The sequence below is a fragment of the Haemaphysalis longicornis genome, unplaced genomic scaffold, assembly GCF_048455015.1.
Source record: "Haemaphysalis longicornis isolate Haplotype H1 unplaced genomic scaffold, Haemaphysalis longicornis Haplotype H1 scaffold_8, whole genome shotgun sequence".
Classification (NCBI taxonomy): domain Eukaryota; kingdom Metazoa; phylum Arthropoda; class Arachnida; order Ixodida; family Ixodidae; genus Haemaphysalis; species Haemaphysalis longicornis.
Window position 1 is genome coordinate 175208059 of NW_027526445.1, and position 19426 is coordinate 175227484.

Consider the following 19426-nt stretch of genomic DNA (forward strand, 5'->3'; position numbering starts at 1 on the left):
GAAAGTAAAGCCGTCAGAAAGATGCACACGAACATGTTTATGTATTTTAGCGAATGAACTGCATATGTTTCTGCACAAATGCGGTTCCCAAAAACAGAGCTTGTTGTTTATGGTGGGTGACCTGTTTTCATGAGTTCACCTGCTGCCGTCAGCAATTGTTAGGCTCCCGCAACACGCCGGCAAATTGAACAAAGCATGTTAGCCAGCAGTCTTCTAAGCCTTGCAGCAAGATAATAGGCGTCATAGATAATAGCTATATGTCATATTTTCGGGGAAAATCAAAAGTATCGAAGCTGCAAGCTGCAAAAGTATCAAGGTCCAAAACCTTAGTGCCGCTTCGCTTGATTCTAGCTGCAGATATCGAAGCAGTTCAGATGAAGAGCACAGTATCGCAGCTTAGGTAACGCAATAAATCATTCATCGGGTAAAGTTCGTTTTTTTTTTTAAATAGCGAGAAATCGGTGAGCGTGATCGCTAGTACAGCTTTATGTTGTCTGATATTCAGTGGTGCCGGCCCACTCCCATTTTCGATACATCATGTAACCTAAATAATATTGTGCCTGTAAAAGCGCTCACTCCACAGCCTGAATCGTGATACTCGCTTCTCAAGCGTTAATAAACGAAAGGATACAAGCAATGGAAGCACGGGAGAACATACTCGTACGACGACAAATTCGCATGCAGCATTTATTTCAAATAATTTCAGCCTTATCAAATATATTATGTACGGACCGATGCAAATACATTGTGCACAAATACAAACCTGTAAAGACAAATAAACTGACCCCCTCCCTGCTTCCCTTATACAGGCGCTCATGCATAGGTGAAGTAGTGGTGGGACATTTTTTTCCTACTTTGAAGTTGGGACATGTTTTCCGGCACCATTTGTTCCGGTACTATCAGTTCCGGGGCCAGTAGCTCCGGGGCCATTTGTGCCGAGACCATATCGCCCGCACATCGTGCGTATGGTCTTCTGCTTAGCAGTTACGCAGGAAAAAAACAAACACGCCTCAAGTTTAACGTACACTGCGATGACGTACACTGCAAACACCCCAGGAGATTAGCGTTGCACATCCTTTAGCAGTTTTTTTCGCAATAACGCGGGTGTTCGCGAACCACTTCCGTGCGGCCGGAGCCATGCACAGCGGATTGCGTATAACGCGGCTCTTTTTACGCCGCACCAGGCACCCTGAAACAAATTTAACGTTCTCTCGCATTTAGCAACATATGCCTGCGTTTATCTTTAATAAAGTAATTGTTTCTAGTAGAGCTACGGGCTTTTGGGCCTCTATTGATGCTGGCGCGCATGTTGGTATGAAGGCCGGATCACAGTCTGGTACGCCATGATGATTAAGATGATGATTATGATGATGATGATTAGAAGCCCTCCATCTGTATCGGGACGTCCGTTGCCACCAACCAACTTGCCTGCCTTATTCTACTCATTAAACCTACCCTCTATTACCCTAACGGGTTAGCCCTCCGCCTACCGGTTTTAAACTCGCTTCTCCTATTGCCGTTTTCCGCAGCGCCACCTGTAGGGGCTGGAAAGAGCGGATAGCGTTGAGCCGCCGAGCCAAAGAAAGCGAGTTAGATGCCCGCAATGGTGGTTGCATTTCAAATGAAGAAGAAGAGCGAACACGCCGGAGTGTCGCCGTTTAAATGCACGCGAAGAAGTGTGAAGTCCCTCACTGCGGAGCATCCCATATTCCAAATTTAGCGTTCTGGTTGTGAAGCCTAAAAGAGCTGAAAGAAATGAAAGCTTTTGTGTGCTTCTTTTATTGAGTCCGCACTGCGAATACAAAAAAAAAAACGGCATCAAGGCAAGAAAAGACCTTAACCTGGTACCGAGGCATGCTTTGCAGCGGCCGTGATCTTTCGGCTCCCACAAGAAGATCTTCTCTTGCTGCTGTTTTCTTTTTCTGCTGTTTTATCGAAAGTGTAAAAAAAAAGAACAAGTGCCAGTTGCAGTAGGCATGCCTCAGGTTATCATGAGCCGCTGCAACCCAAATCACCTGGAATATGATGGAAGCGAAAAAACCGAAGTGTAATCCTTAAGCGCTACTATTCTGACGGATAATTTGCTTCTTACTGAAGTCCTACACCACTTAATTCTAATTTATACATGGGGGTTTAATTTGTTTAACAGCACAGAGGAGCTCTTAGTGGGTAAGAAATATTTCCGCAACAATATTGCGCGTCAAAGCAGCGTCCGCGAATATGAGCTACTGTGGATCGTGGCTCATTGGTGACCCGGCAGCTCACATTCTTCACTTTAGTGAAAAAGACCGTCACTATACATCAAAGTTTTCAAAAGAATGGCTTCAATGAGCAAATGAACAATTCAAACAACATTTATAAGAAAAGTAAATAAATAATAGAGGATCCAGGAACAATCCTCAGTAAATTAACACAGAAAAAAGTGTTCACGAAATATGGAGATTCATGGCTCTGCGTTAAATTACCACGAAAAGGGCACAGATGCCGTCTTCATAAAAATAGATCCCTGAATTCATGACCAAAAACCAATCAATACAACGGGATCGAGGAACCACCTTTAATAGGCAATTACTGGAGTAGTCGTTTCATAGAAATAATTGCACATATAACCATGCGTGAAAAAGAAAGTAATACGAACAAGTAAAATCTGTAATTGATATCAACGGCTCACTATTTTGTGTTGCTTCAGCCTATCACAGGTACACCTAAATCTCTTCCTGTACCGAAATCGCCCTCCACTGGAATATGCGGGTGCCTAAATGTCCATGTACTGATATGTTCCTGCACAGATAAGTCTTGTAAAAATAAGTTCAAATGAATGTGCTTTTCTATTCCTTACTTGCCGCAGAGTTTGGATTCCGTTCCGGCTAGTGCACTATGCCATACTACCTAGCAACGCCACCGCACCCAACTTTTACAGTGCTCATCTCTTGCAGTGTGCTGTTTTGTCGCGTGCTGTTTCGTCGCCGTGCTGTTTTGTCGCCGTGCTCTTCTGTCGCGTGCTGTTTTGACGCCGTGCTGTTTTGGCGCCGTGCTCTTCTGTCGTGTGCGGTTTTGTCGCTGTGCGCTCTTGTCGCTGTTTTGTTTTGACGCGTGCTGTTTTGACGCGTGCCCTTTTGACGCCGCGCTGTTATGTCGGTGCTATTCTGTCGCGTGCCGTTTCGTCGCGTGCTGTTCTGTCGGTATACCCGCCCTGGGTATGCCCTCGTTTGCACTTCTTCGGTCGACTGACTCTTGTCTCTAGCTTCTTTAGATCCACACCCAAAACACCAGGCACTTAAGTTTTATTACATTAAAACGACGCCATCATGGCCGTGTTCAGTAGAGTGTGAGGAGGAACTACTAGCACACACGATCAACCAAAGGTTTATACACAAACATATATTTTATCCACACTCTAGAGCTAACTTTAACTCAAGCTTCTAGATATTCCTCAAAGGACGAGTAAATAACTAATAAAAACCAATATTTGAGATCCCTCCCCCCCCCAGAAAAGACAGAAATGTTAAAAGTGAACTAAATAAATCAAAACTATCTGATACACCGTTACCAAAAATGATAAAATCAAAAAGTACCGAAAAGCGCCGCGGAAGCACAAATAAAAAGTTGCAAAAACACCCTCACTTTGAAAGAAATCGTATTTGGCGGACTAACACATTTAATCGTTATAATAGCGCAAGTGTACATCAATGTCGAAAAGAAACAGATGAAAACTATAAAAGATGAAAAGATGTATAAAAATAAAGTCCCCCTATGTATCTGAATAATATGCCACATCTGGCTATAAAAAATCGCAGTCATGAGAAGCGGCGAAAATTACAAACTTAGCTTTGCGTTTTATTGATTCTGTTTATTCCCGTCACTCTAGTGTACTCAATTTGCATAATAGAGCAAACCTTCAGAAACATAAGCAGCGCAGGGTCGTCTCTAGCCTAATTTTGTTTACTACAGAAACTTAAAATTGTCGCGGGAATACTACCTCCAAGGGCCTTTCAGACGTTTAGCGAGAAGACATCATAGTAAGAATATTAGGCAGCCAATCAGCTGAATTACTATTCGAAACTTCTCTTTGTTTCCTCGTGCAATTTCTTACTGTAATAAGTTAACTGAACGAACAGTGAACTCGGTATCGTTAGAAGAATTTTCCTCGCGTATTGGACATGTGTGTTCTGGTTGACTCGTCGTGTTTTAAAATTGTAGTACATTACGAATGCATATCGTTGTTCGGACCCTTTGCGTTCGGACCTCTTGGCGTCTATTACATATTTATGTCTTTTACTTATTTGTGTTAGGCATTTTTAAACTACGCCAACCAATACTGATGCGTTTTTATGTTCACTCCTGCATGAGCCCGACCAGGCCGTAAAGTATCGGTAAATAAATAAATAATGTGCCCATTACTCACGTAGGAAAGGCATTAGTAGCCAATTATCAGATTTCTGCACATGTTTTTGCCTTTTTTAAAGTCTCTCCTATGGACATCTTTGATCTATAGATCTCTCGAACCCGAAGACAAAGCTACGCTCCAAACAATGAGCATACGAGCGGCTGATAAATTTCTGCCGCATGTACGAACACCAACTGCAGAAAAATCCAATGCGCGCATTACTCAAGATATTGGGTATCTTTCTAGTACACTTTCGCCGCTACAAATTTTGTGTCAAAAGGGCAGTATCGGCCTAAGGCATTCAGAAACTTTTATCGGCCGGAAATATCGGTCGATTCTGGAAAATTTGGTGCATACATGTTTTTAGTGCATGACCCGTTGCTTGTAAGCACATTTTGGGGGAACAGTTTCGAAGACGGTAACGCATATTTTCAGAAATTCAAATGGGTTGGAACGATGCGGGTTTAAATGAGAAGGGAGCTTTGGGAGCGGATTGAAACCGGAAGCACCTAAGCGCGAAGGTCGTTTCGAGAACGGGCGCACACGGGACGGGTCAAGCGGGAAGGGCGTTTCGGGAATGGGTTCAAACGGGAAGGGGTCAAACGGGAATGGGTTCTTTCGGGCTACACCCGACCGAAAGGTAGAAGACGGCGGATAGAACCAACGGAGGAGTCCTGGACTAAGGAGCACCACGGCCACCTGCTGGCTGCCCAGACAAATAAATTTTTTCTCGACCTCCTTCACACAATTCGCTCCTCGCCTATCTCTGCCGTTCTAGAAACAGCTCAATTATCCGTTATTTGAGGTCCGTAATGTCCAACAAGGATAAGATGCCAGTTAGTACATATACATGTTACCTTCGCATTACAATCCCGCCCCAGGCCCATTTCTTCTTAATTTCTACGAATTTGACCTTAACACCTGTTCGTTCAGTGATACACTCCGCTCTCTTCTTGTCCCTTAACGTTGGAAATCTATGCGAGAGGCTTTTGCCCTGCGGTGGGCGCAGACAGGCCGGTGATTACATATCCATGTTTGAATGCGCTAAGTGCTAACAGTGGACGCACGGCGGAAGATACATTAGACAGTTTTAGCTAAGCGGGTTTACGTTCAGCGGAGAGGAGCGGACGAGCGGAAAGCGAGCGGAACGCAGCGCGGGAAAAAGAGTTTTAGCTGGGCGATCGGCTGCCGGCCAGAGCGGAGCGCTGTACACTGCGCCATCTATCTGTTGAGATGTGAATTACCGTGATAGGAAAAAAAAACATACATTTATTTATTATGCTGACACGCCTAAATAAAAACAAACGTCATGTTTCAGTACATATAATTTTACTTTAACGGTGATTTGTATCTTTTAGCGAAGTCGTTAAACTGAGGAAAGTACGTCACCAACGCCAACTGAAGCCGAAGCTCCAAGCCAGCTGTTTGTTGCCGCGCTTTTTAACAGACAGTGTGTGGCTTGCCGCTGCAAATTGCCGCTGATAACTGCTTTGAACAATGCCCAAGAGCATACTGCAGGACCCCCTGCTCCTGACTCGGTTGAAATGGTCCGAAATAGTCGACGTCTTGTGTTTAGAGGTTCTGGGCGAGACACGGCGTGACCCACTCCCCATGCGAGGTCTTTTGAACATTGATGCGATCGACTGTGGCGTGTTCAGAACGTACTTTCGCTTTGAAAAGGACGATGTACCCAGGCTACAGAGAGCGTTGTGCATACCTGACAAGGTAACAACTCCGCAGAGGGTGTCAGTTCCCGGCGACGAGGCCCTTTGCATCACGCTAAGAAGACTAGCCTACCCAAACCGGCTGCGCGATCTGGAACACCTTTTCGCCCGACACAGCTCGACCATATCGTCATTGACGAACGAAGTGCTCAGGCACATCGAGGACAACTTCTTCCACCTTCTGGACGACGTTAATAACCACACGTGGCTGAACCTCGACACCCTAGAAAAGTTCTCACAGACAAGCGAGAATAATTACAGTTGTACGTTTGCAATTACAACTTTCTGACATATTCGTTCGTTATTTTTTCAGGCCGTTCACGCGAAAGGTGCCCCGCTGACAAATTGCTGGGCCTTCATCGATAGCACGGCGCGGCCAATATGTCGACCAACAAGGAACCAGAAAGTGTACTTCAGCGGCCACAAGAGAGTCCACGCCCTGAAGTACCAAGCTATAATGTGCCCAAATGGCATAATCTGCCAGTTGGACGGATAATACCCCGGCAGCAAACACGATTCAGGCGAGTAAATGACAAGCACAGCTGGTGGATCAAATCGCTGCTGAACGTCACTCGCCTCCTCCTTCCCTGCTAGGAACGGGCGCAGCTCCAGCTAATCGTAATTTATTCTTTCAGGTAACTTTGGAAACAGCGCCGCATATACGAAGCTACAAAACCTCGTTCAAGGTCACGACTACTGCATCTACGGGGACCCTGCCTACCCGTTGCGGCCCCTTCTGCTCGAGCCCTATGGCGGAGCTCTCCTGACTCCTGAACAATGTGCTTTCAACAAAGCCATGAGTAGTGTGAGGCAGGCTGTGGAGTGGGGTTTTGGAAAAATTGTGGGACTGTTTGCCTTCGTAGACTTCAAAAAAAAACCAGAAGCTCTACCGGCAGAAGCTGCCGCGCATTTATAAGGCCAGCGCACTACTCGCAAACTGTCATACCTGCTTGTACGATTCCCAGGTATCGCAGTACTTCGGCCTTGAACCACCACAGCTTGAAGTTTACCTTGCCCGCAAATAGTGTCGTACAACCACACACAGTTATCGAAACAAAGTTTGTTGGCGAGCCATGCTTTAGAATGATCTTGTGGCTGTCATTTGCTGTACTAAATGTACGCTACTTGTTATGACACTCTAGTGAATGAAATCTGCCGAGCGAAAAGTGCAAAAAACTGACATTCCTGTGTTTCTTCGTATGGAGAAATTGTGATTTCGTTTTGTTACAAGCATTTCCGCTATACTGTGTTAAATGCCACAACATTACTGGCAGTGTCATCTAATTTCCCATGCATGTAAGTCCCCTCTGTACAGTGCGAAATGTGTGTACAGTGTCGACGTAGCCCTACACTTGGGCCTTGAACCACCAGTTCTCGAGGTTCGCTTTGCCCCACGGTAATGTTCCATGACAAGCAGCTTCCAAAACAAAGACTTTATTGAAGAATTGCATACCGTATGGTGTTGTCAGGTTTCCACTTGACGCTGGATCCTTTCGCACTACAAAAAAAAACAGATGACAGATGCAATGAAGACGACAATTTATCAAAGAATTAAGATTCTCTTACCTGAGGACTTCTAAGTACAACACGACAGTATCTCATTTTCAATGAACTTACCCGTATTGTTCCGGCAAGACATACACTTCCATACATTTGAAAAGCAGTTTTCAAAACTGTTAACCAGCCGAACGTGTTTTTGCTGGAACTACCCGTTTTAGACCCCTCCGCGCAAGAAAAATGCTGGTGCGCAGTGATGTCTTGCCGTTACCTCCTAATAAATAAATAATCTACAACCTTAGGCGTCCTCGATGCTGAACCATTGCATTTTAAATAAAGTTGTATGTGAGTTTACGTGTAGGAAATGTGATCCCACTTGAGATGTTTCTCTACTTACGTGTTGTGGTGGTGTTGTCTTATGTGTTGTGGTGCTGCGCCAATTTGGTGGTTTGTTCATCAAGCATTTTTTTTATCTCGTCGAGTAGGCTCTCCCGTTCGCCTCTCCAGCGTTCAACTTCGAAGCGGTGCTTCTCTTCGTCCAGGGCCAATCTCCGCTCGTCCAGTGCCAGACGACGCTCCTCGTTGCGAACTTTCATTTTTAAGTGCGAATGCACTTCTTAAGCGAGCCTGAATCGTCCGCCGCCGTTGTCCGCATAGCAACAGCTGCGGGTGCGCGCGCTCCTCGTCTTCCTCCTCGTCTTCCCTAGCAACGGGGGGAGATGGGCGCGCGCTACTCTCCTCCTCCTCTCTCCGCTCAGTGACTGCGGGTGTTGGGCGCCTCCTCTCCACTTCGGGCGGGAGAGCTCTCGCTCGCGTAGCGGGCGCTCCGCATTCCGACGCGTGAGGGCGCTCGTGTAGCCCTCGCCGTAACGGCGGGCGCTACTCTCCTCCTCCTCTCTCCGCTCAGTGACTGCGGGTGTTGGGCGCCTCCTCTCCACTCCAAGATCACGATATCCACCGTAATCGCGCAATCAACAACCGTGCATTCGCACTTACACACTCTCCCCCTCGGGGAAGTGCGCGGGAATTTTTTTCAATTTCTAGCTCCCTGGAGCGCAAATCTAGTTCGTTTTTTTCTCTTTGGGCCAACAGCTGCAGCCCGAGACTTTGCAAGCCTCTTATTCCTGTGAAGGCAAAAAAATTCCGGCATTCAGTTAATGCACTGTACCGGACGTTGTTGCGTAATTGTGTAACAACAAGCAAAGAACACGATCTCCATAATCAGCAGTAACACATAGCCGTTGTAAAACCCGTAACTGTGCTGCAGTTGAGTGTTTAATTGCCTAAGTTTTAGATGCTTGCTGTGAATTCTGTCAAAGCTTGCTGTGAAATCTGTTGAAGTTTTATGTCTGAAAGATGCATTAGGGAGGTGGTGACGGAACGGAAACCAGCGAAAAGTACGCAAAAATTTCCCCGCATTTCCCCGAGGGGAAGAATGTGAAAGTGCGAATGCAGGAGTTGAATTTGCGCGGTTCGGTAATGTTCGCGAAAGAGAGATCACACACACACACAACTACAAAGAAAGAAAGATGCATTTATTCACAGACACCTATTTGTGTTGTCGTTGTACTTGATTGCTAGAGCGGATCTCAGCTTTGAAATTTCGTGTCAGTACTCCTTTAAGCGGGTGCATTAGCCCTTCTCACGCCCGATTCCTGGCCAATCCCCCACGTGGGTATGTGCCATGCACAGACACCTATTTGTGTTGTCGTTGTACTAGATTGCTAGAGCGGATCTCAGCTTTGAAATTTCGTGTCAGTACTCCTTTAAGCGGGTGCATTAGCCCTTCTCACGACTGATTCCTGGCCAATCCCCCACGTGGGTATGTGCCATGTCAGCGGCCAGGCAGCGCGCGCCCATCTCCCCCCGTTGCCAAGGAAGACGAGGAGATTCCTGGCCAATCCCCCACGTGGGTATGTGCCATGTCGCCCATCTCCCCCCGTTGCCAAGGAAGACGAGGAGCGCGCGCACCCGCAGCTGTTGCTATGTGGACGGACGGCGGTCAACGGAATTCAGGGTCGCTTATAAAGTGCATTCGCACTTAAAACACGAGGAAAGACGAGACAACACAACGCTGGCTCTCGTCTCTCCTCGTGTTTTGGGTCCTTTTCGCTGGTTTCTGTTCCCTCGACATGTACCAACTGGCTCAGCAAGCTGCACTTCTACAGGGAGCTGGTGGTTTTGGCGAAATGTGTGCCTACTTAACATTTGCCTTGTTCATTGCCCTTCTTGCTGTGGAGATTTTTTCAGTGCACATGTAAGGGAACTGAATGCATGTGATTCAGAAAAATTTATAAACAGTCACAAAACAGCACCACAGTTTGTATAACTGTGAGGACACTGAAGGCCGACTTGTCTACACTAAAGGACAGAAATACATAAACTGTGACTGATTACTGCATTTACTTTCTCAGGGGTGGCTTGGTGGGCTAGTTAGTGTAGCATCTTGAAAGATGCTTACCACCCTCGTTGCTCCAGATAGTCTACTTCTTTTCTTCGAGAACATAAGACTGTTGTTTGGGACTACTTAGCTTCGTACAGTAAAAAGTGTGCTTTTGCTCCGCTATGCAGAGTGCGCGGTGGTTTCCAGTGCAAACGACAAGCATACACGGGAAGGTTCTCTTGGCCTTCACAGTGGATGTTTTAGAGTCTGAATAAAAGATCAGTTGCAGTTCACCGCTTTCTGTTGCCTTTTCTTGCTTGAGTGTCCTCGTCTACACGCACTGTTAATCCTTTTAAGATGCATTCACTGGCGTCTTCTTATGATGCTCTCCTGCATATCGTTCTGCTATGTAGAAGTAGTGTATAAACCTTTCTCCACACTTCCCTTTACTCGTGCCTGGGAGGGCGTGCTGCACACTTGCAGGTTGGCGCCGCGCCGCTGTAGCTCAGTTGAGGGAGGCCGCTGCTGCTGTGTTGGTTCTGGTGAGGCGCACTGTTCCTGCTGCTCGTTCTCTTGCCCCGGTTCAGCACCAGGGCTGGCAGCAGATGGCAGGTATACGCTCTGCAACAGCTCGGCAGCAGAACCTGCTTTCAATTAATAAGAGAAAAGAGAAGACAGCACAACAGTGGGCGTCATCAACTAACCGAGCGCGCCGTCGCCTGTGCCGTCGTCTGAGAGCGTCACCCCCGGCAGCTCGTCCGTGTTTACCGGGGGCTCCGCTACCAACCTCCGCCTTCGCGCCGCGCAGGCGGCACCTCTGGGAGCAATCCTGGGCTCGTACTTCACACTTTCGCAAAAATCCCACAAGTCCTGCAGGATCTCCTCCTTTTCAGAGTACTGCTCCTCTATACCCGACCTGAATAGGCAAAGGGACGATCGTCAGATAAACATGCGCGCCAGCTAACAGCGATAAAACAGCGCCAGAAAAACGAGACGAGAAAGCGGAACACAAGACTGTCGCTGGGGGTTGGCCTGAAAGCATTACGTGCAGAATGAACAAATTTACTCACTTTTTAAGGTTCTTGGCGTCCTGCCGCTTCCAGTATCCCAGCAAAATGTCTACACGATCTTTTATTCCTCTTAGGGTGAGCTCCCGGCCCACCGCCCGATTCACCGCAGCGAGAACATGCACCCACTTGATGTCATCGCCAAACGGCTTCGCCGCGGCCACCTCCCGAAGAATACAGAGGTCCTCGTGTGCACTGAAGCACCTCCGGGGCTTTTTAGCCGATTGCATTCCTGTTTCAGAAGCGTTCGCGCGGGATATTGACGCGACCACGGCCGGCGACGCGACACCGCGAGCGTTGGAGGCAGCCATTTTGGATAACTACGCTCGCTCGCCCGGCCGCCGCTGCGCGCGCGCTGGGATGAGAAAACGAGCGGGCGAGCGCGCAGCGCCGTAAATCCGCTCGCCGCCTCAGCGTACTGGCGCATGCGCAGTGGCGTTTCCGCTGGTCCGCTCCGCTGCGCTTCCCGCTGGCCCGCTCTGCTATTACATGGAACGCATATTTGCGCTCGTTTTGTGTTTAGTCGTTGGTCTTCTGGTAACACATAGGGTGCGTTCCAATTCACCGTTTAGACAGCTTCGTTGCCATCTTCGCGGACAGTCCGCCATGTTAAGCCCCGTTCCAATTCGAACGAAGCAGTCAACGAAGACTGCTTCGAGGAGGCAGCATGGAAGTCAGCCACAATGCAGGCTACCTTCCTGTCTAAACTAATAAGTGACGCCAGCGCCACCTTTTTGCGTATTAAAGTTGAAACAAAAGCACTTGTTCTTTTATTGAAATATTTAGTATAATTTACTAGTGATTAACATGACTTTGTTTAATTTTCAAATCACGTAACGATTGTAATAACAACGGTAATATTGGTTACGAAACCTGCGGCTTGTGCAACTCAACATGTCTGCTACGACGCTGTCGTTTGCGCTGGTTTTGTGTTCGCGACCACGGCGCTGTTCCTATTTCATTCCTTTAAACGTCTAGGGCCCTATTCTAGGCTGCACAAATTGCCGGCAATTCGCCCACGTTTTTTTGCGTAAGCACGACGTAAGCAATGAGTGACGTGCTGCACCTATAGCTATGACGACATGCAGTGTAATTTGACGAGTCACTCATAAAGATCGCTACCAAGGTATCAAATATTGTTCAAGAAAGATATAAAAACACTTGGCATGTACTATAAAAATTAAGACGGTAGCTGAGGCTGACAAGAAAAACACATTTCTGGAGGTCAAATTTGGCGTCAACACCACAAGGCGATCGAGTAACGTTGATCCAAAAGCGAGCGAAAGGCGGATGTCGAGCTAAAGAGCATCACACAATTTTATTACCGTATCTATTTATTTCTTTCAATCGCTTTTAGTAACATAGCTGGGCTCTCTGCTTCAATGCAAGCGTTGTTGCGTTATCACCTTCCCTGCCGCCACCGCCGCCACGCCATCGTCTGCTGCAATGTTACAAGTTTATGGCATGATCACAGAAAAAGGCGGCCGCGACTATCGCTTCTATGACACATAAGAGCAGCGAAGCGCTACGCCTGAGAACCGCGGAGCGCACCGATGTCGCCGATTCACTCATTCGTCAAGCTGGACTTCGTTCAGCACTGTAATGAACCAAACAGTTACTTTTGTTATTTTTTCTCTTGAGTTCGATCATGTGACCCAACAGCTTACTAGGACGAGTATGGACAAATGCCATGCATTGAGTTCTCTTTGTCATGGAGAGGCTTGTACTGCCCTCTGATGCTGCGGTTACGCCAAGCAAATAATTTTAAATGCAGAGCATTTCAGTAACTCACGATGTCACCCGCGTTGGCGCCCGCAGTCCGCACCGTCGTTGTCCCTACTATATAAAAAGAAAATACTATACGACGCCAGGTTTCGATCCCTCGACCCTGCGGGTGGAACGCTATGTACATTGTGCTGCGCCACAATGCCGACACAGAAGCGAACGCTATATACGCGCCTTATATCGTTGACTCATTCAAATTACTGCTGACGAGCGCTCTCTCGTCAGCAGTTGCCACAAGTGCAACAACATTAACGTAACGCAAACTACTTAACGTCGTGCGCCCCCGGAAATGCTCTGCATTTGATCGTGCCCCTCTCGAGCGGCATGTTTCACTGCGGCTTCCTACTGGCCAGTACACTCGTCGCCATCTGTCGGATGTTGTGCGAACCCTTTGCGGCTGATGGCGCGCGATTTGAAATTTATGTACACAGTTCATGGGCGTCCAGAAGGGGGGCAAGGGGGGGCAACTGCCCCCCCTTGGAAATTCGGATATTTTTATGCACTACAAAAAGGCTGCACAGCTTGGTTGGCCCATAATTAAAATAACTTTGCCCTGAAGGACGGAAGAGAGGAGAGAACGACACCGAAGTTCTCTCCTTTGTCCCGTCCTTTAGCGAAAAGTTTTTCACGATGGCTTGAGTAGAGTCGGTATCTTACTCAATAAATCACAAATTTCTTGGCGTGGCCATCGACATAGAGCGCACAAGTGTCTTTCTTAAAGAAGAAACTCACCGCCATCGCGCACATTTTTATTGTATTGCAAACCATAAAAGCAAAATACTGCACGTTATTTGTATGCTCCATGATCGCTGACTTGGAAGCAGTTGAAACTATAATGTGTTTCGGTAGGAAACATGCTTTAAACAGAGCGCATGCGAAACTGCGCCTGCTGCAAATTTCCGCACATTTCGCGGCGCCGTAAGCCGGGGCAATTTTTTGCCCTATTTTGCTTGTATTTTGCGACAAAAACAACCGCCATTTTCATGCTGTTACGTAGCATTACGTCACTTTTACGCAGGCTGAAGTTGCCAATGCATGACGTAATTGTTCCCGCCAACTGTTTAAATTACGTCACGCCTTTTCAGCCAATCACACAAGGGGTGTGTATTACAAGCAGTATTGTTGTTGAATAGCAAATACAGGCTTACGCTGTTATGTCCGCTGCATTTAGTCTGGTTTTTCATTGCCGGCCAAGAGTTATGCGCTTTCAGTAAACAGAAATAAGGCAAACTTTAGAACTGGTGCCCGTAAACGTCATAAAACGTCAAAATGACGACAGCACACACAACCGCTTTGTCAGCCGGAAGCACGTAACCAAAATTGAAAGCCAATCAGAAAAGATTTCCGGCAAATTGCCAGAATTGCCGGCAATTTGTGCAGTCGAGAATAGGGCCCCTAGTTAGACTGCTTCGTAGGCTGTCTACCAAGCTGTCCACGAATTGGAACGCAGCCATAGCGACTTCAAACTTGGACCAGTCATGTAGGTGAAACCCATGCAGGGTATTATACGCCTACCGCATTAAACTCGTCTCGGAAATGTTTCAAGCAGTGTTTCATTCTGATTTTGTATTTGCAATAGAAAAGGGGGGAAAGCGCGCACGCAGTCCCCCCTCTACCAAAAATTACATGCCCCATCTGCCCCTGTTTAAGGTAGTGGCAGGGGTCAACACGAGCGCAGTGCAATGCTCGTGCCTCGCCCTGGGAGCTCACCCGTGGGGGGGGGGGGGGGGGGAAGAGAATTTATTATAACCCACATATCAGGGCGCAGCGACTAGTGATAACAGCGCTGCCCGAAGAACAGAAAATTATCCAATCAGTCTGCATGTAACATGGTCATTATACACACTGCACAAAATTTTTGGCGTGGTCAACAAGTCACTACAAATCAAGTCACACAAACTTCACCAGTGTTCAGAAAAACAGCTCATAAACTAACTCAGCTCAGTACGGCACTAGAGAAACGCTCAGGATGTTACTCCTGACCGCTATAAAGCGTGTAGACCAACGCAAGAGGAAGGCTTCTTCCCCTAGAGCTGCCAACTCATGCTCCAAATGACTCATCAGAATCGACCGGACACGCCACAGCAGTGGGAACATTGCCCGCTGCGGCCGGGCTCGAAGACATGCAGCACCACGATTTCTCCACAGAACAAAAGCACCAGCGCACATCAGAAAGTTGACCAACACATCATTTGAACGAGTGTTCATTCGAAGTGTGAGTCCGAACATCCTGCTTAATATAGTCCAGAACGTTGCCGCTACACGACAGTGAAACAAGGCATGTTCTGATGTTTCAGTGTGGCCGCAGTGCGGACACCGTGCGGAACGCACAACGCCGAATCTCGCCAGACGGTCACACGTCGGGAGAACTTCCCAGCCACGTAACCATCCGAAATCCCGAACATCATCCGGAAGTGCCGCCGAAGTCAGCTGATGCCACCGGACACCGCGTGACCTTCCTATCTGTCGGTTGTCTAATTGGGTTATTGCCAATTTTTCGCACACTTCACTTGCCGCACTTTCCCTAAAACTTTGGCTTGGCAAGGAAGACTGGAGATTTCGCAATGTTTTTATAACGTACGCGTAAAATGGCGGCGGCTGCTCAGCTGAAGGACCGGTGATGTGCGCGTCATAAAATAATGACCGGGAAGTTCCCAGAAAGTACTGGAGCAGCGCCTTTCCTGGGTACTCGTCTGAGTCCACAAGGTCGATCACTGCCCGTACCGCTAGCACGCTGCTCATGGTTTGCAAACAAGGCAGACTAAAACCACCCATTGACTTGGGCAGCCTCAGCAGCGCTCGTGACACTGTTTCTGTTTTGCCCGCCCAGAAGAACGATCCAAACTTCGTTGCGAACTGTCGGGTGAAATGGCGCGGTGGTTTTGCTACGCGTGCTACATAAAAAAGCGCCGCCGAGACGGACGACTTAATTATGTAGCTTCGTTCTGCAAGGGAAAGCCTGAACTTTCCTGCAACTGCAAGACGTTGCTCCGCAGTCTCAAGGAGGCGCTTCCACGTACTACGCGCCACTTCACCTGAGACATGAAAAACCACACCTAGTACTCGAACACCCGTCACCCATTCTACGTCGCCCGCCAAGCCAGACGCAAATGTGCCGAAGCGCACCGCCATACTTTTTCCCCTGTTCAGTCGAGCACCAGACAGCTCACCGTACTCCTGAAATAGCCGCATAAACGCTCGGTAGCTGTCCTCGTCCCGAATGAACAGGGACACGTCGTCCGCATACGCGGACACTTTAACTTGGCCTATGCCTGGCAACGGAAAGCCGCGGATGGCAGTGCTTGCATCAACACGGCGCAGCAGTGGGTCGAGACAAATGACAAAAAGCAAAGGTGACAAAGGGCAGCCCTGCCTTATCCCACGGGTGACAGAGAACGGACTACTTAAAAGCCCGTTGACAAGCATTCGAACGCTGACGTCCGAGTACAACAGCTCGAGCATAGCGACAAAGTCTGGCGGAAAGCCGTATTGGCGCAAAACTCCCAGCAAGTATCGGTGCTCCACTCTGTCAAAAGCTTTCGCTTGATCGAGAGAGATGAAGCACTCAGAAGCGCTAATCTTTGTCGCGTAACTGAACAAATCGCGCGTCAATGCCAGGGACGAGAAAATTGTGCGACCTGGTACGCTGCACGTTTGCGCTTGGCTTATGATATCGGGCAAAACGGTACTGGTGCGTCTGGCCAAAATGGATGCTACAATCTTGTAGTCAGTGTTCAGTAGTGTAATTGGTCGATACGCCTGGGGCTGCGTAGGATCTCCGCCTGGTTTCGCGATCAAGATGACACGGCCTTCACGGAAGGAATCAGGTCGCACTCCGCGCTGAAGAAAGCCGTTCACCATGTCGAGGAGTGCACCCCGAATGGCCGGAAAAACCTTCTTGTAAAATTCAGTAGGGATACCGTCAGGCCCAGGCGCCGACGCACCGTTCAATCTTTTAACACACTGACTCAACTCGTCGGCATCCACAGGAGCACACAGCAACTCAACCAGGTGATCTGGCACGCATGGCAGCACCCCACAAAATGCGCTGAGCTTGTCCTCGAATTCCTCTGCATCCCAAGACACGCTTTCGGACGAGAAAAGGGTGGCAAAATGTCCCACGAATACCTCAGCTATGTCTTCAACCCTCGTGCTAACCGAACCATCGGCGAGTGTAACTTGTGGAACAGCGGCTAACCCAACCTCGTCAAGCGAGCCAGCTCGAATATGCCGGAGTACGGAGGGGTCCGATACAGGCCTGCCCAAGGTCTTCAAGAAAATTTATTAATCGCCGATACACAGACCCGCAGTGCTAAATACTACACGGGTCGCCTAAACCATACACACTGCATGTATCACTTCACTTACTACACCACTCACTACACACACAGTTCACTCCACAGTTCTCCATAGTTCACTAGTACACACACTATTAGAAGCACAATTACTCTGAAAGATCACTGTAGATCACATCCTCGAAAGTTCACGACAATACGCCAAGATCAATACAACAGTCAATAGGGTAGAATAGGCACTTCTATTTGTTTGTTTACCACACGGATAAACCGAGTGGACCACCGCTGAAGGAACTGCTCTTCCCCCAGCGCGGCGAGGTGTGAGAAGAGAATTTATTATGAAACCACATATCAGCACGCAGCGACTAGTGGTAACAGCGCTGCCCGAAAAACACACACAAAAAACAATCAGTTTCCAAATACTCCGGGCAGCCTACACTTTGCACAACAATTCTCTGTGGTGATGAAACAATTAAGCGAGGTCAGCCTCCAGATGATCGAATAGACTCCGACACCAGGTAAGTATGCCTTCCATTGCCCTTCATTTTGAAGGCACTTGATATAGCCTAAATAGATGCGCCAGTGTCTTCAGTGGCATTTTTGCAAATTACAAGCCTCAAAGCCAATTTCTTGCATTTAGATCATGTTTTTCTTAAAATATGTGCTGCGTTACTGACTTTTTTTAATAAATCTTGTGGTAAACAAACACAACAGCCATTAAAATCGGAAAATAAACTTGCAGGTTGAGTAGGTGGTGCTACTATGCTGTCACAAACACGTCACCTCCGGCTGCGCCGTTGCGCGCGAGCTGTTCGCAGGCAGAACACGGCAAGGTGAAGTTAAACCGCGCAATGAAAAGCAGCTTGCATTGCATAACAAATTTACTGCTATGCCGATGCCAACACAAAAGTGACAGATCAGGGTGGAGTCAGCCTTAATCGAGCTACCGTAGACTGATTTCAGCTCCGACACCCTAAGAGTACCTTGTGACAAAGCTTCATGCAGGACTGAACCAAAAGAGCACGGATGACATAATTAGAGTTAAATAAACGTAATAATGAAAGATTCTTAGTTGGTGTTGGTGGAACGCAATTTATTGGCCTTTAGAACAGAAGGGGGCTGGGGAGCGGAGGCTTGGACTCCGGCTCAGGGGAATCCGAGTTCCATGGACGAGGCCTCTGCTCTGCCGTCCAATAGGAGCTGGTCCTCGAGGGAGGGGGTGTCCAGGATAAACCTCCAAGGCCTAGGAGCATGACGGGATGGAAAGGGGATGCTGCTGTTAGTGATGGCTTGTAGGGGTGCCTGTCCTGAAAGCAAGTGAGGAGGAGTGCCGATCCGAGGAACCGGAAGAGGGGCGGGCGGGAGGCCCTGAATGTGACTTGAAAGCCACACCATTGGCTCCACGGTTCCGTCGCTTCCACAGAACTTGCACTGAAGGTTGGGGAACTTCATTGGGTAAAACTGGTGAGTCTGACTGGACAAATGAGAGTGTTTGTCTGCAGTCGCCTTAGCATTGTCTGCTGTGGCTTGGTGAGGTTGGAATGGGGCTGTGGTAGCCGTCGCCGCCTGGAACAAAAATGCTCAATGATTTCGGCGAAAGACATCAGGCTATCGGGTATGTAATCCATGGCCTCGTCGTGATTGAAATTGGTGTTTCCGGAACCGGGAGCAGGAGGGCGAATTTGATAGGCTCGACTCTTGGCGAGCGCAGGCCACCACGTCAGCCCGCTCATTGCCCCTGCTGCCTGAGTGTGCCGGGTTCCAAAGCAGGTGGAATGTTGTACTTGTGTGGCGGTGCCTCGATGAGGGGCGAGAAGAATCTCCTGGGCTTTCTTTGAGATGGCTCCGGAGGTGAAGTTTCTGCATGCCTCTGCCGAGTCAGAGACTACGTAGATGCTTGGGGACATTGTTGGTGCCTGGGCAATGGCCAAGGCGATTGCGACTTCTACGGCTTCTAGGACTGAGACCGGTGGCAGGATTGTCATAGCGGAGGTGGTGTTTCCATTCCCATCAACCATGACTGCAACCAGAGGCCTTTGATTGTAGCTTGCGCCCGGATAGGCAGGGCTGCAGCATCCGTGTAGAGAACTGATTGTGGTGGGATGCACGATACGCTTCGATCATAGAATCTTTTTTCCACCTGCGGTCACAATGTGTAGTTGGAACATTTTAATGGGCCAGCAGGCATTCTGTCTCCCTCGCGAGCATTAGGCTCGGGCCCATGGGTACGCCTTCCCGAGTTTTTAGAAGCCTGCAACACGCGGTTTGTGGCATGCCCCTCGCCCACC

The 19426-nt window shown here is 48.3% G+C and overlaps 2 pseudogenes across 1 annotated transcript; both read right to left on the reverse strand.

Moving 5' to 3' along the window:
- Nucleotides 1-10312: 10312 nt before the first annotated feature.
- On the reverse strand, nt 10313-11396 carry LOC144149461 (uncharacterized; annotated as a pseudogene). Its single transcript, XR_013318312.1, has 3 exons — nt 11062-11396; nt 10696-10907; nt 10313-10635 (listed from the first exon to the last, which is right to left on the reverse strand). The product of XR_013318312.1 is annotated as an uncharacterized LOC144149461 (transcript).
- Nucleotides 11397-14426: 3030 nt separating this feature from the next.
- LOC144150374 (U1 spliceosomal RNA) lies at nt 14427-14601 on the reverse strand (annotated as a pseudogene).
- Nucleotides 14602-19426: the final 4825 nt, after the last annotated feature.